The following is a 15,710-nucleotide window of genomic DNA, read 5'->3' on the forward strand; positions in this document are numbered from 1 at the left end:
TGGGGTGGTTGATGATGGTGGTGGTGGTGGAGGTTGGTGGGGGTGGTGGTTGGTGATAGGGTGGTGAGTGGTGGTGGTGGGGTGGTTGATGATGGTGGTGGTGGTGGTGGTTGGTGGTGGGGTGGTTGATGATGGTGGTGGTGGTGGAGGTTGGTGGTGGGGTGGTTGATAATGGTGGTGGTGGTGGTTGGTGGTGCATGAGAACAACATTCGTCTTCTGTCTTACGTGTCGCTGGTTCGATTCCGGGGCACTCTGAGTCCACCCAGTTGTAAATGGGTACCTAACTTTCTCTGTGTACAAGTTGGTGTTGCTACCTTCGTGTACAAGATGTGACGAGACAATGTACATTGTTCCCTTGTAGTATGTGTACCTATACTTGTATCTGTACGTTTACCTCTACTAGTACCTGCAGCTTGACTGTCTCCCCTGAGTTATTGAACACCTGTCATCGGGGAAGACCGAGATAACTGTTAAATATTCACAAGGGGAGCGAGTGAGGAACCGTGTTTTAACGACCTTCAACTCACGATGGCCAGGTGGTAGGAACGAGGCACTCCCGGAACAACAACAACAACAATAATAATAATAATAATAATAATAATAATAATAATAATAATAATAATAATAATAATAATAATAATAATACCAACAACAAACAGAAGCCAACAATTTTACAACATACAACAACAGTGCCAAGTGCGGCAGGTGGTGGCACTTAAACAATTACACTCCCCATTATTTACAGTCTCGTTCTACTTTAGTTTGCTTCATACGTGTTGGGGGGAGGAGGGAGAGAGGGGAAGGGGGCGTGAAATGTGAGAGTGGGAAGTGAGAGGGGGAGAAACAGAAAGTTGGGTGGGAAAGAAGGAAGAAAGAAAGACGGAAAAAAGATATATATATATATATATATATATATATATATATATATATATATATATATATATATATATATATATATATATATATATATATATATATATATAAGAGAGAGTCAGAGTCACACGCCTTTGTCTCTTCCACGTTTATCATTTTCTCTTGATAATAACTCATCGAGTTAATTATTCTTTCTCGTTAATAGTGTATTTCTGGGAATTTGGTTCAGCTTACCATTGTGTTTCTTACAACAACAAACAATGTGTGTGTGTGTGCAAGCGTCAGCGCCGGAAAGACGCCACCACCGGGGCGCCCTTCCCGCACTAGATGTAGCCCTCCACACGTGCAACATCTGTGGACGACCCTGCCGGTCCTGTATCGGCCTCTTTAGTCACCTCAGAGCTCACCAACGAAGGTGACATCTTTAATAACTCATATCATTGTATCATAGCTGGATGATCGTCATGCTCGATGATCGTCATGCTCGATTACGAATGACAGCTGCAGATATTGACTATGAGGCTACAGTCACTGAATGCCGCATAGATCTGCGGCTCAACTAATTTAACACAGATAGGATAGCTTCTTATGTATTAGGATATTTAATATTTAGGTAGATAAATGGTGGCGAAGGTGTGGCTATTGGGGGAGGCTGGAGGCCACGTAAAAAAAAAAAAAAAAAAAAAAAAAAAAAATAGTAGTAGTAGTAGTAGTAGTAGGCTTTTGGCGGAAGTGAGGTCAAAATAACTAAGGACGGCCAAAGACATCTAGGCGCAGTAATTGGCACTACGGACTTCAAGACCGAGTACGTAGCGGGAAAGGTGAATGAGTGGGTTAGCGAAATCCAAGCTCTGTCTGAGATTGCTAACACAGAGCCACATGCGGCCTTTGCAGCATTCACCCATGGAGTCAAGCATCGCTGGAACTACCTGATGCGTACCATCCCTGAGATCGGACCCCTCCTCCACCCTCTGGAAGAAGCTATCAGTGTCAAGTTCATTCCCAAACTAGTGAAACACCCTGACTTAACCCCAGCAGAAAGAACACTTCTTGCACTTCCACCAAGACTGGGAGGGATGGGACTAACTAATCCAGAGGAGATTGCTGACACTGAACATCAAAATTCACTTAAGCTCACGGCAGCCCTCACGGACCACATAATAGCCCAGAATGCAACAGGGGAAGTGGATACCAGCGAAGTAAATAAGATTCGTAGGTCCATTACGACAGATCGGCAGCACTGCCAAAATGACATGTTGCAGCAACTATTGTTGCAGGTTCCAGAAAATTTGACAAAAAAAGTAGCTATAGCACAGGAGGTGGGCGCCTCGAACTGGTTAACTACGTTACCGTTAAGGGCAAATGGTTTCAGCCTTAACAAACAAGAATTTACAGATGCCATTGCTCTAAGGTACTGTTGGCCAGTAGATGGTTTGCCCTCTCAATGCATGTGTGGCTCTTCCTATGATGGCGATCACGCCATGGTCTGCAAGAAGGGGGGCTTCATATGCATGAGGCATGACGAGGTAAGGGATCTCACAGCAAATATGTTGAAGGAAATCTGCCGGGACGTCATGGTAGAACCGACCCTCCTTCCATTGGATGGCGAGATCTTCCAACACAGGACTTCAAACACATCTAACGAAGCCTGTGTGGACGTCAGTGCTCGAGGATTCTGGACGCGGGGACAGCGACCTTACTTCGACATCAGGATTTTTTATCCCATGGCCGCTTGTCACCGTAACCTAGCTCTCGATGCTGCACATAGGAGGAACGAGAACGACAAGAGAAGGGCATATGGGGAGAGAATTCAAAACGTTGATCAAGGCAGCTTCACTCCTCTAGTGTTCATAACCTCTGGTGGGATGGGCCCAAGTACAAGATGTTTCTACGCCAGACTCGCGGAGTTGATCTCCGAACAGAAGCAGCCGCCCAGAAGTTATGTTACAGCCTGGATGACATGTCGACTGTCCTTCTCTCTCCTTCGGTCGGCTTTGCTCTGCCTCAGGGGAACGAGAGCTTCTGCCCCTACTCCGACAACTGCTGCAGATATTGACTATGAGGCTACAGTCACTGAATGCCGCATAGATCTGCGGCTCAACTAATTTAACACAGATAGGATAGCTTCTTATGTATTAGGATATTTAATATTAAGGTAAATAAATGGTGGCGAAGGTGTGGCTATTGGGGGAGGCTGGAGGCCACGTTAAGAAAAAAAAAAGTAGTAGTAGTAGTAGTAGTAGTGTGTGTGTGTGTGTGTGTGTGTGTGTGTGTGTGTGTGTGTGTGTGTGTGTGTGCGCGAAAGTATCATATGTTCTCAAATAAATATGTACTTAAATAAATTCCCTGTAGGAAATTAGTTAGCATGCGCTTGACGTTAATTTCGTTGTAAATAATTAACACTTGTAATTACCGTACCGTGTGTCTAGGCCTGCAGGAGTGTTAATTACAGGTTTAAATCTTCCTCTACACTACAACGCCACATAAATTTTTCCGGGTAAGTTTTCGATATCCGATGTTCCGATTTCCGACATTTTTTTTCAACTTCCCGATATCATATTTCCGATCACCAGTTTGCGAACTCCGACTGTGTGTGTCTGTGTGTGTTAGAGCAGCACCTTGACCCCCAGTAAGATAGGCCTCAAGACAGTCACCATTACTGAAGTGCCATCAATTAAAAACTAGATGATACTGACACTCATGACCTGGCACTCATGACCTGGCCCTCAAGATATGACACTTAAGACCTGACACTCAAGACCTGGCACTCATGACCTGGCCCTCAAGATATGACACTTAAGACCTGACACTCAAGACCTGGCACTCATGACCTGGCCCTCAAGATATGACACTTAAGACCTGACACTCATGACCTGGCACTCATGACCTGGCCCTCAAGATATGACACTTAAGACCTGACACTCATGACCTGGCACTCATGACCTGGCCCTCAAGATATGACACTTAAGACCTGACACTCAAGACCTGGCACTCATGACCTGGCCCTCAAAAACCTGATACTCAAAACCTGGCACTCAAGACCAAACACTCAAGATATGACACTCACGACCTGACACTCAAGACCTGATACTCATGACATGGCACTCAAGACCTGACATTCAAGACCTGACACTCAAAACCTGACACTCAAGACCTGACATTCAAGACCTGACACTCAAGACCTGACATTCAAGACCTGACACTCAAGACCTGACATTCAAGACCTGACACTCAAGACCTGACATTCAAGACCTGACACTCAAGACCTGACACTCAAGACCTGACATTCAAGACCTGACACTCAAGACCTGACACTCAAGACACTCAAGACCTGACATTCAAGACCTGACACTCAAGACCTGACATTCAAGACCTGACACTCAAGACCTGACATTCAACACCTGACACTCAAGACCTGACACTCAAGACCTGACATTCAAGACCTGACACTCAAGACCTGACATTCAAGACCTGACACTCAAGACCTGACACTCAAGACCTGACATTCAAGACCTGACACTCAAGACCTGACACTCAAGACCTGACACTCAAGACCTGACACTCAAAACCTCTTCTCTGCAAGTTTTTTTATCAAGTAGCGTTAGGTTAAGTTAGGTTAGGTTAGCGGTAAGTTAAGTTAGCGTTAGCACTAAGTTATATTTGTCTCACTGAGGTTAGGTTAGGTTAGCGGTAAGTTAAGTTAGCATTAAGTTATATTTGTCTCACTGAGGTTAGGTTAGGTTAGCGGTAAGTTAAGTTAGCATTAAGTTATATTTGTCTCACTGAGGTTAGGTTAAGTTAGCGGTAAGTTAAGTTAGCGTTAGCACTAAGTTATGTTTGTCTCACTGAGGTTAGGTTAAGTTAGCGGTAAGTTATGTTAGCATTAAGTTATATTTGTCTCACTGAGGTTAGGTTAAGTTAGCGGTAAGTTAAGTTAGCGTTAGCACTAAGTTATATTTGTCTCACTGAGGTTAGGTTAAGTTAGCGGTAAGTTAAGTTAGCATTAAGTTATATTTGTCTCAGTGAGGTTAGGTTAGGTTAGCGGTAAGTTAAGTTAGCGGTAAGTTAAGTTAGCATTAAGTTATATTTGTCTCACTGAGGTTAGGTTAGGTTAGCATTAGGGTGTTTAATCAGCAAGTGAACTAAACTGGGAAGGGCTAATGTTCAGGTGATTTTTTTTTACCCTGCGATACGACACAAATTCTCACGCGACAACCCCTAACATTAACATTTTACAAGCGTCATTAACACGCATCTCAATTTTAACTCGTTAGTTTGATATTAAAGTGTAATTCTAGATGTGTGTAATAATTTAGTGTGTGATATACGGTGTTGTTCGGCCACTACACACGAACACATTCCATGATCGAGGACACGTTAACTCTCTCGGTTCTGATTTAGAAAGGTTCTGTACTTTAATTGGCATCATTTGTAGCGCATTTCACCTAAGTTTAACTTAATCAAACTGAGCCTACCCTAACCTACCCTAACCTACCCTAACCTAACCTACCCTAACCTAACCTAACCTACCCTACCCTAACCGAACCGAACCGAACCGAACCGAACCGAACCGAACCGAACCGAACCGAACCTAGCCTAGCCTAGCCTTGTACTTTCAATTTGCCGATGATATTGTGACATGATATAAAACAAACATGATGCCACACACACACACACACACACACACACAGAGGGTTGAAAATTACTCTCGTCAAATGAAGTAGCACAGGGTAGTAGCCTTTATTCCTTTGTTGATGTCTGGTAATAAACTCGAAAAAAGGAGAGATTTGTCTTTGTCGAAACTACAGGAAGACTAAATACAAGATATCTACACGCTGCCCTTATAGATATCCCTGACGATGGCCTGAATGTTTCTATAACAATATCAACATTGTGTACACTTGTTTATATGTGAGGTCTGCCACAAGTGAAGACAATGTCGCTGTTGTAATAGAATCATTCACGCCATCGCCAGGGAAGTCTATGAAACAGAGTGTATGCATTTTTCAAGGGTGGACAACTGGATGTGTATATTGGTTTATGGCCGCATGAATCATCTTCACTATTACTTTTGTTTGACATAAATTGGTGTTTTTTTTTCTCTTAGTACTTGTAAACACGAGGTGCTCTTACCAACACCTGTGACGAAATTACAGTGAGAGGACTTACCTGTTGTTGAGGGGCTAAGAGGACTTACCTGTTGTTGAGGGACTAAGAGGACTTACCTGTTGTTGAGGAGCTAAGAGGACTTACCTGTTGTTGAGGGGCTAAGGGGACTTACCTGTTGTTGAGGGGCTAAGAGGACTTACCTGTTGTTGAGGGGCTAAGAGGACTTACCTGTTGTTGAGGAGCTAAGAGGACTTACCTGTTGTTGAGGGGCTAAGGGGACTTACCTGTTGTTGAGGGGCTAAGAGGACTTACCTGTTGTTGAGGCTAAGAGGACTTACCTGTTGTTGAGGGGGTTAAGATGACACCTGTTGTTGAGGGGCTAAGATGACTTACCTGTTGAGGGGCTAGAGGACTTACCTGTTGTTGAGGGGCTAAGATGACTTACCTGTTGAGGGGCTAAGATGACACCTGTTGAGGGCTAAGAGGACTTACACCTGTTGTGAGGGTTAGATGACTTACCTGTTGTTGAGGGGCTAAGGGACTTACCTGTTGTTGAGGCTAAGGACTTACCTGTTGTTGAGGGAGCTAAGATGACTTACCTGTTGTTGAGGGACTAAGATGACTTACCTGTTGTTGAGGGCTAAGATGACTTACCTGTTGTTGAGGGGCTAAGATGACTTACCTGTTGTTGAGGGGCTAAGAAGGACTTACCTGTTGTGAGGGTTAAGATGACTTTACCTGTTGTTGAGGGGCTAAGGGGACTTACCTGTTGTTGAGGGCTAAGAGGACTTACCTGTTGTTGAGGGGCTAAGAGAAGACTTACCTGTTGTTGAGGGGCTAAGAGGACTTACCTGTTGTTGAGGGACTAAGAGGACTTACCTGTTGTTGAGGGGCTAAGATGACTTACCTGTTGTTGAGGGGTTAAGATGACTTACCTGTTGTTGAGGGGTTAAGAGGACTTACCTGTTGTTGAGGAGCTAAGATGACTTACCTGTTGTTGAGGGGTTAAGAGGACTTACCTGTTGTTGAGGGGTTAAGAGGACTTACCTGTTGTTGAGGGGTTAAGAGGACTTACCTGTTGTTGAGGAGCTAAGATGACTTACCTGTTGTTGAGGGGTTAAGATGACTTACCTGTTGTTGAGGGGTTGTTGAGGGGTTAAGATGACTTACCTGTTGCTGAGGAGCTAAGGGACTTACCTGTTGTTGAGGGGCTAAGAGGACTTACCTGTTGTTGAGGGACTAAGAGGACTTACCTGTTGTTGAGGGGCTAAGATGACTTACCTGTTGTTGAGGGGTTAAGATGACTTACCTGTTGTTGAGGGGTTAAGAGGACTTACCTGTTGTTGAGGAGCTAAGATGACTTACCTGTTGTTGAGGGGTTAAGAGGACTTACCTGTTGTTGAGGGGTTAAGAGGACTTACCTGTTGTTGAGGGGTTAAGAGGACTTACCTGTTGTTGAGGAGCTAAGATGACTTACCTGTTGTTGAGGGGTTAAGATGACTTACCTGTTGTTGAGGGGTTAAGAGGACTTACCTGTTGTTGAGGGGGGCTAAGAGACTTACCTGTTGCTGAGGGGCTAAGAGGACTTACCTGTTGCTGAGGGGATAAGAGGACTTACCTGTTGCTGAGGAGCTAAGAGGGACTTTAACACCTGTTGTTGAGGGGCTAAGAGGACTTACCTGTTGTTGAGGGATGAGGACTTACCTGTTGTTGAGGGGTTAAGATGACTTACCTGTTGTTGAGGAGCCAAGAGGACTTGGCCTGTTGTTGAGGGGCTAAGAGGACTTACCTGTTGTTGAGGGGCTAAGAGGACTTACCTGTTGTTGAGGGGCTAAGAGGACTTACCTGTTGTTGAGGGACTAAGAGGACTTACCTGTTGTTGAGGGGCTAAGATGACTTTCCTGTTGTTGTGGGGCTAAGAGGACTTACCTGTTGTTGAGGGGCTAAGAGGACTTACCTGTTGTTGAGGGGCTAAGAGGACTTACCTGTTGTTGAGGGACTAAGAGGACTTACCTGTTGTTGAGGGGCTAAGGACTTACCTGTTGAGGGCTAAGGACTTGCAGCCCCAGAGTTTAAGATAACACCTGTTGTTGAGGGGGCTAAGAGGACTTACCTGTTGTTGAGGGCTAAGAGGACTTACCTGTTGTTGAGGGGGCTAGAGGACTTACCTGTTGTTGAGGAGCTAAGAGGACTTACCTGTTGTTGAGGGGCTAAGAGGACTTACCTGTTGTTGAGGGGCTAAGAGGACTTACCTGTTGTTGAGGGACTAAGAGGACTTACCTGTTGTTGAGGGGCTAAGATGACTTTCCTGTTGTTGTGGGGCTAAGAGGACTTACCTGTTGTTGAGGGGCTAAGAGGACTTACCTGTTGTTGAGGGGCTAAGAGGACTTACCTGTTGTTGAGGGACTAAGAGGACTTACCTGTTGTTGAGGGGCTAAATAATATCCCTTTTCTGGTTTATATAGAGTCAGGTACGCTGAGTCTGCCAATAACAGGTATAACGTCGCTGGTAGTGAGGTAAACAACGTTGGGAATAACAAGTCACCATGTTATTGGTTTTATCTCATTATACTTAAGGGGTTAAAAAGGTCATACTCTAGTTCTTATGACATCATACTCAAGATTTAAGTCAACATACTCAGGTTTAAATCATCATTCCCAAGGTTGTAAGTAATAAGTCTGAAGGTTTTAAGTCATCATACTTAAGGTTTTAAGTCATAATACTTAAGGTTTAGGTCATCATCCTCATAGTGTTAAGTCATCATGGTTCAGGCTTTACCATACGAACCATATGACCTCTCCTCTTCATCATTTAGCACCGCGACACAGGAAAACATCAGGTACACTCGTGACAGATATTCCTCTAGGTAACACGTACAGTCTCCTTCACTAGTGCATTTACAGTAGCTCGTCAGGTTTTGTGCATTTTTTTTTTTTTACGGGGATTAGCCCACCCGGCCACAGGTCACTGACCCACATCAGGGCCTGGGGGGCGAAAATGTAATAATAATAATATCTTATTATTATTATCATCACAACAATTAATAAACTTAATAGCAAGTTAATACAAATACAAATAAAATAATAATAATAATAATAATAATAATAATAATAATAATAATAATAATAATAATAATAATAATAATAATAATAATAATAATAATAATAATAATAATAACCATAAATAAATACAAAAACGAAAAAATAAATCAAGAGTGAGAAGCGATATACATTACATTATGTATGTTGTGTTGTCAATAGTAAGAGAAACAATTGAGACCCTGCAATGAAGCAGAAAGTCAGATCAGCAACCTGGGACTTGGTCACAATTTTCGTGATGCCATATGGCAGCAGGGTCTACCATTAGACAACACATTATGCTTCCAATATCTTCCCAGGCGGTAGTACCTCCCTGTTTGGTGACGGCTTACTACCTATTACCTGCTTGGCAGCGCTGTGTTTGTTTACATTCGACAGAAGGAGACTCGCAATAGTAAACATGCTATGGATTCAGAGTAAAACAATACTAATACAAATATCTCAGTGAAATGTTTATCTACCGAGCCCCTGTAAACGCACTAGTGAAGGGGACTGCACAGGACATACACATGACCCCACCTCTGAGTGACCGCTAGAGATACAATCATTAGCTGGCAAAGGGTAACTTCTCAGTCATGAACCATTTTTCTTTAGTATAGAGGCGGGTGTACTGGCTGACAGAGGTTAAGTTGATATAAGTTGGGTTAAGTTAGATTAAGTTAGGTTAGGTTAGGTTAATGGATGCTACAGTGTAAATGTCCCGGTAGACCAACTCCAGCTCCGTCGATCACATATTATAATAGCACCGTATATTGTTGAACAGATTGAGCCAAATAACAGAGTTTCCATTATAATACAACCTAACCTAACTGAAACTAATCTAACCTAATCCAATAAAACCTAACCCAGTCTAAAACAATCTAACCTAACGGAACCTAACCAGCAATAGCCCAACCCATAAGAGATATCACAGACAAACTATGTAACTAACATGGTCATAAATATAGAGTATATAATAGTCCCAACTTGGTCTTCATGTGTTATGGTGGTCTTGATGGAGTCTTAAGAACAACATCTTCAGTACATACCTAGCTCCCAATATGGCGTAATGTTACCTGAACAAGACTTTTTTTTTTTTTATTAATGTGAGAGCTTTACCCACATGGTGTTTGTAAGAGTGAGGGCAATGAGATACTATGGTAAAAGGAGTTGTGGCCTGAGACTCGCCATACTGTGTGTCTGCTGAGTGTGTTGAATAGCAGGATATATAATGAATACACAAACACACACACACACACACACACACACACACACACGCGCGCGCGCGCAAACTCACACACACACAGACACAAACTCACACACACACGACTGATCCTTTTTAACGTTTTCTTTTCACTCAGAAGATTATGTTATAAATTTGAATCACATGGTAATTATTTCTTCCCGGCTTAAGATATTATAGATTAACACTTAATTACAGAATATAAAAACAAAATTAATACTGAAGAGCTCTAGTTTAACTCAATGGACCTCATTTCGCCCGCCATTAGCTGCACTGATAATATCTGCTCTAGGCTCTGGTTGCCAAGCCCGTGTGATGGGAGTACAGTGGTGTGCAGTGACCCTGAACGAGAGACTTAGAGAGATAAGGTGTTTCCGGAGGTATAGTACAGCATCACCCGCTCCACCAGTTGCTATGGGTAACACATGTGAGCTGGTCTTGCAGTGAGGTATTGTACAGGACCTACCTGAAGGTGAAGTTAAGCCGGGATGATGACCAGGAAGACTCTTGTATTAGATCATTGTGTTTCAGTGACAACAATCATGGTGTAATGTTGGGATTGACGACAGGGAGTTGTATCTCTCATAATTCTTTATTCTTGATGGTTTAGTGTAATAACTAACGTACCTTTAACTGCAGTAATGTAATATGACGGTAACGCACTAAACCAGATCGTAAATTGTAGTGTTCTTTTACGGCCTAAACTAACCTAACCTAACGTAACCTAGCCTAACGTGCCCTAAACCTAACCTAACCTAACCAAACGCAACCTAACCTAACGTACCCTAAACCAAACCAAACCAAATCTAACCAAACCCTAACCTAACCTAGCCCAAGTTTCCTGTGTCAGTGTCGTATTGAACCAGAAGGGCCGGGCGCTCATGTCTCCGCCGTCGTGACTACGTGAACCAAGTCTATTTTTGTCTCGCTCATTAGTTTTAGTTTCTGTCACAACACAACACAACACAACACAATAGGGCAGCTAACAATCCGGATGAGCGCCCCATTAACTTACATCACGCACTCACCTCACGCACTCACACACTCACCTCACCTCACCTCACCTCCCCTCACCTCCACCTCACCTCTCACACTCCTCACACACTCACCTCACCTCACACACCCTCACCCCCTCACCTCACACACCCTCACCTCACTCACCTCACACACTCCTCACACACACACACTCCTCACACACTCCTCCTCACACACACTCACCTCACCTCACCTCACACTCACCTCACACACTCACCTCACACATCACCTCCCCTCACACACTCACCACACACCTCACCTCACACCCTCACCTCACCTCACCTCCCACACTCACCTCCCACACCCTCCCCACACCCCCCCCTCACCTCCCCCACCTCACCTCACACACTCACCTCCACCCTCACCTCACACACCTCCCTCACACACCTCCACCTCACACCCTCACCTCCCCCTCCACCTCACACCTCACCACCACCCTCACCCCTCACCCTCCACCCTCCCCTCCTCACCTCACCTCACACACCCTCACCTCACACACACCTCACCTCACACACTCACATCACACCCCTCACCTCACACCCCTCACCTCACACACACCACCTCACACACCCCTCACCTCACACACACCCTCACACCTCACACACACCCTCACCTCACACACACCACCTCACACACCCTCACCTCACACACACTCACCTCACACACTCACCTCACACCCTCACCTCACACACACTCACCTCCCACACCCTCACCTCACACACCCCTCACCACACCCTCACCCCTCCCACACACCTCACCCACACTCACCTCACCCTCACACACACCTCACCTCACACCTCACCCTCACACCACCCTCACACACCTCACCAACCCTCACCTCACACACCCTCACCCTCACACACCCTCACCACACACCCTCACCCTCACACACCTCACCCCACACCACCACACACCACCTCACCCCCTCACCACACACCTCACTCACACACCCCTCACCTCACACACTCACCTCACACACACCCCCTCACCTCACACACCACTCACACACACACCTCACCTCACACACTCACCTCACACACCCTCACCTCACACATCCCTCACTCACACACACCTCACCTCCTCACACACCCTCACCCTCACACCACTCACCTCACACACTCACCTCACACACACCTCACCTCACACACCTCACCTCACACACACCTCACCCCACACACTCACCTCACACACTCACCTCACACACACTCACCTCACACACACTCACCTCACACACACCTCACCTCACACACCCTCACCTCACACCACCTCACACACCCTCACCAACACCTCCTCACCTCACACACTACCTCACACACACCTCACCTCACACACACTCACCTCACACACACTCACCTCACACACACACACTCACCTCACACGCACTCACCTCACACACTCACCTCACACGCACTCACCTCACACACCCTCACTACACACCCTCACCTCACACACACACTCACACTCACACACACTACTCACACACACACCACTCACGCCCTCACTCACACACCCCTCACCACACACACTCACCTCACACACCACTCACACACCCTCACCACACACTACCACACACTCCTCACCTCACACACCTCCTCACCACACACCACCCCACACACCTCACTCACACACTCACCTCACACACACCTCACCCTCACACACCTCACCTCACACCCCTCACCTCACACACACCCTCACCTCACACACCCCTCACCTCACACCCCTCACCTCACACACACCTCACCCTCACACACCCTCACCTCACACACACTCACTCCCACACACCCCTCACCTCACACACACTCACCCTCACACACACCCCTCACCTCACACACCCTCACCTCACACACACTCACCTCACAAGAACCTACATATTTACTCCCAAATGGCCAGGGGGGTCGCGTGTCAAGAAGCACCTCACCGCTTGTCGTCAGTCATTCTTCACACAGTCACTCTCAGTTTCGCAAAGGTTTACTTAAATATTTTACTTAACTGGAGACGCCCCCTCCCCCCTCCAAAAAAAGTATTGAGTAGATGACTCTGAAACACGAGAATAAAAACCCAGAATTTCACCAGAATGTAATTTAAACTTGTATTTTTAACGCTAATTGGAGACGAGATCGACGTACCGTGGTGAGGTCTGGTTCTTGAATCCAAAATCCAAATATAAATGTGAATCCGGATAAAAGATTTGATAGAACGTTCTGTGTTGTCTAGCAGGGAGGATTTACTGTGGTGTATGCAGGTGGGGTGTAGCAGTGAATCATGTGTCTGGTCGTGTTATCTTTTGATACTAAGATGATGACAGAAGAAGGAAAATGACAGTGATGTACAGAGAGTGGTCATTTCCTGTCTTGTTCAACTACACTGTGATTCTGACGACCAGGATGAATTGTTATTTAGTTTCCTTGAATGTGTGTGTGTGTGTGTGTGTGTGTGTGTGTGTGTGTGTGTGTAATATTATTTGGAAGATTAAAGTAAAACTATATACATTTTTACACAAGAGGTTGACTGAGAGAACACAGGTGAGAAAATGTGCGTTTTCTTACCTGTAATTAAGAAAAGTTTTTGTGAATCAACTGAATATGTGCCCTCTCCTCCCTCGTATTGTTTCACCTTAAGTTTAACTAACCTAACCTAACCTAATGTAACCTAACAACCAAATCTAACTTCACCTGATCTAATATAACTTAACCAAAAACCTAAGCTAGCCTTACCTAACCTAACCTAACCTAAAGCTACCCCACACACACAGGTAACGTTAGGGTGATTAATCTCAAGTTAAAATAAAATTGAGGGTTAAATTTTCAGCTGATTCTTTTTGTTTTAACGTCTGACCTCATTTGCTTATTGTTAATCTCGTTGTAATTAAACAAATTAAACATTTCACCAAAATTACTCATCATAAATCACAAGTAAAATAGTTCTCTAAATCATATAAAATCCCACACAAGTAAATAGTTCTCCTAAATCCATAAAAATCCCACAGAAAATAGTTCTGTAAATCCTTATAAAATCCACACAAGTAAATAGTTCTCTAAATCCTTATAAAAATCCCACACAGTAATTAGTTCTATCCATTATAAAATCACACAAATAAAATAGTTGTCTCTAAATCATATAAAACCCCACATAAAAACCGATAATAATCTGTAAATTCGGTCAATAATCCCAGGAGTGAGGAACAGGTATACCCTCACCTCACACCCTCACCTCACACCTCACCTCACACACACCTCACACCTACATATCAATCAGGCAGGATTCCATTGGGCTGGTTGGGGCAAGAATCTTATTATTTTATTTTTTATTTTATTTTTTTATTTTTTTCGAGTTACTGCTCAGCCTTAGGGCCCAAGGGTGAAAGAGCCGGTAACTGGTTGATTGGGCCCCAGTACTGGGCCCCAAACATAATCTTAATTTGATGTAACCAGAAGGATTGAGGTCCAGTCCTCCGTGGCTCTAATCGTGATGGTTTAGGTTAGGTTAGGTTAGGTTAGGTTGGGGTCTATTAGGACTATGGCCATGTTAACCTTTCACAACTGAGGTACTGAAGCCTTAAAGAAGAGGTAGGTGGGTGGGTGGGTTAGATAGGCGTGGGGGCAGACAGGTAGGTGGGTGGGTTAGATAGCTGTGGGGGCAGACAGGTAGGTGGGTTGCAGTGGCTGTACTTGGCAAGAGGGACCAGTCTGCTCCGCCTATGTTATAATGCCACAGTAAAACATAAAACTCACTTCTCCAGTTTTTTCGACTCTCCAAAAATCAACAAAATATGTTGATGGGTTGGTTGTGTTAGAGTGTGTTTTGTTTGGTTGGAAGGTTGTGTTTGTGAGTGAGTTTGTTTGGTTGTGTTTGTGTTAATGCTTCTTCACTGTTTGTGTTTGTGTGTGTTTGTTAATGTTTCGTGATTGACTGAAGCTTCGAGCTGTGGCCTTCAAATGTCCAATTGGAATGTGTGGTTTTAGATCCTGCCTGTCTGCCTGTCTGTCTGTCTGTCTGTCTGTCTGTCTGTCTGTCTGTCTGTCTGTCTGTGCATATGAGATACATTTCCGCTTCTTAACGTAAGGCAATAGACTACCAAGGTCAGGTCAAGCTCAGGCTCTAGATTATCAAGGTCAGGTCAAGGTCAGGCTCTAAATTACCAAGGTTAGGTCAAGGTTAGGCTCTAAATTCCAAGGTTGGGTCAGGTTGGGCTCTAAATTACCAAGGTCAGGTCAAGCTCAGGCTCTAGATTATCAAAGTCAGGTCAGGTCAGGCTCGCTCTGGACTACGAAGGTCAGGTCAAGGTTAGGCTCTAAATTACCAAGGTTAGGTCAAGGTTAGGCTCAATTACCAAGGTTAGGTCAAGGTTAGGCTCCTAATTACAAAAGGTTG

Source organism: Homarus americanus, unplaced genomic scaffold (genome assembly GCF_018991925.1).
Source record: "Homarus americanus isolate GMGI-L3 unplaced genomic scaffold, GMGI_Hamer_2.0 scaffold41366, whole genome shotgun sequence".
NCBI lineage: Eukaryota > Metazoa > Arthropoda > Malacostraca > Decapoda > Nephropidae > Homarus > Homarus americanus.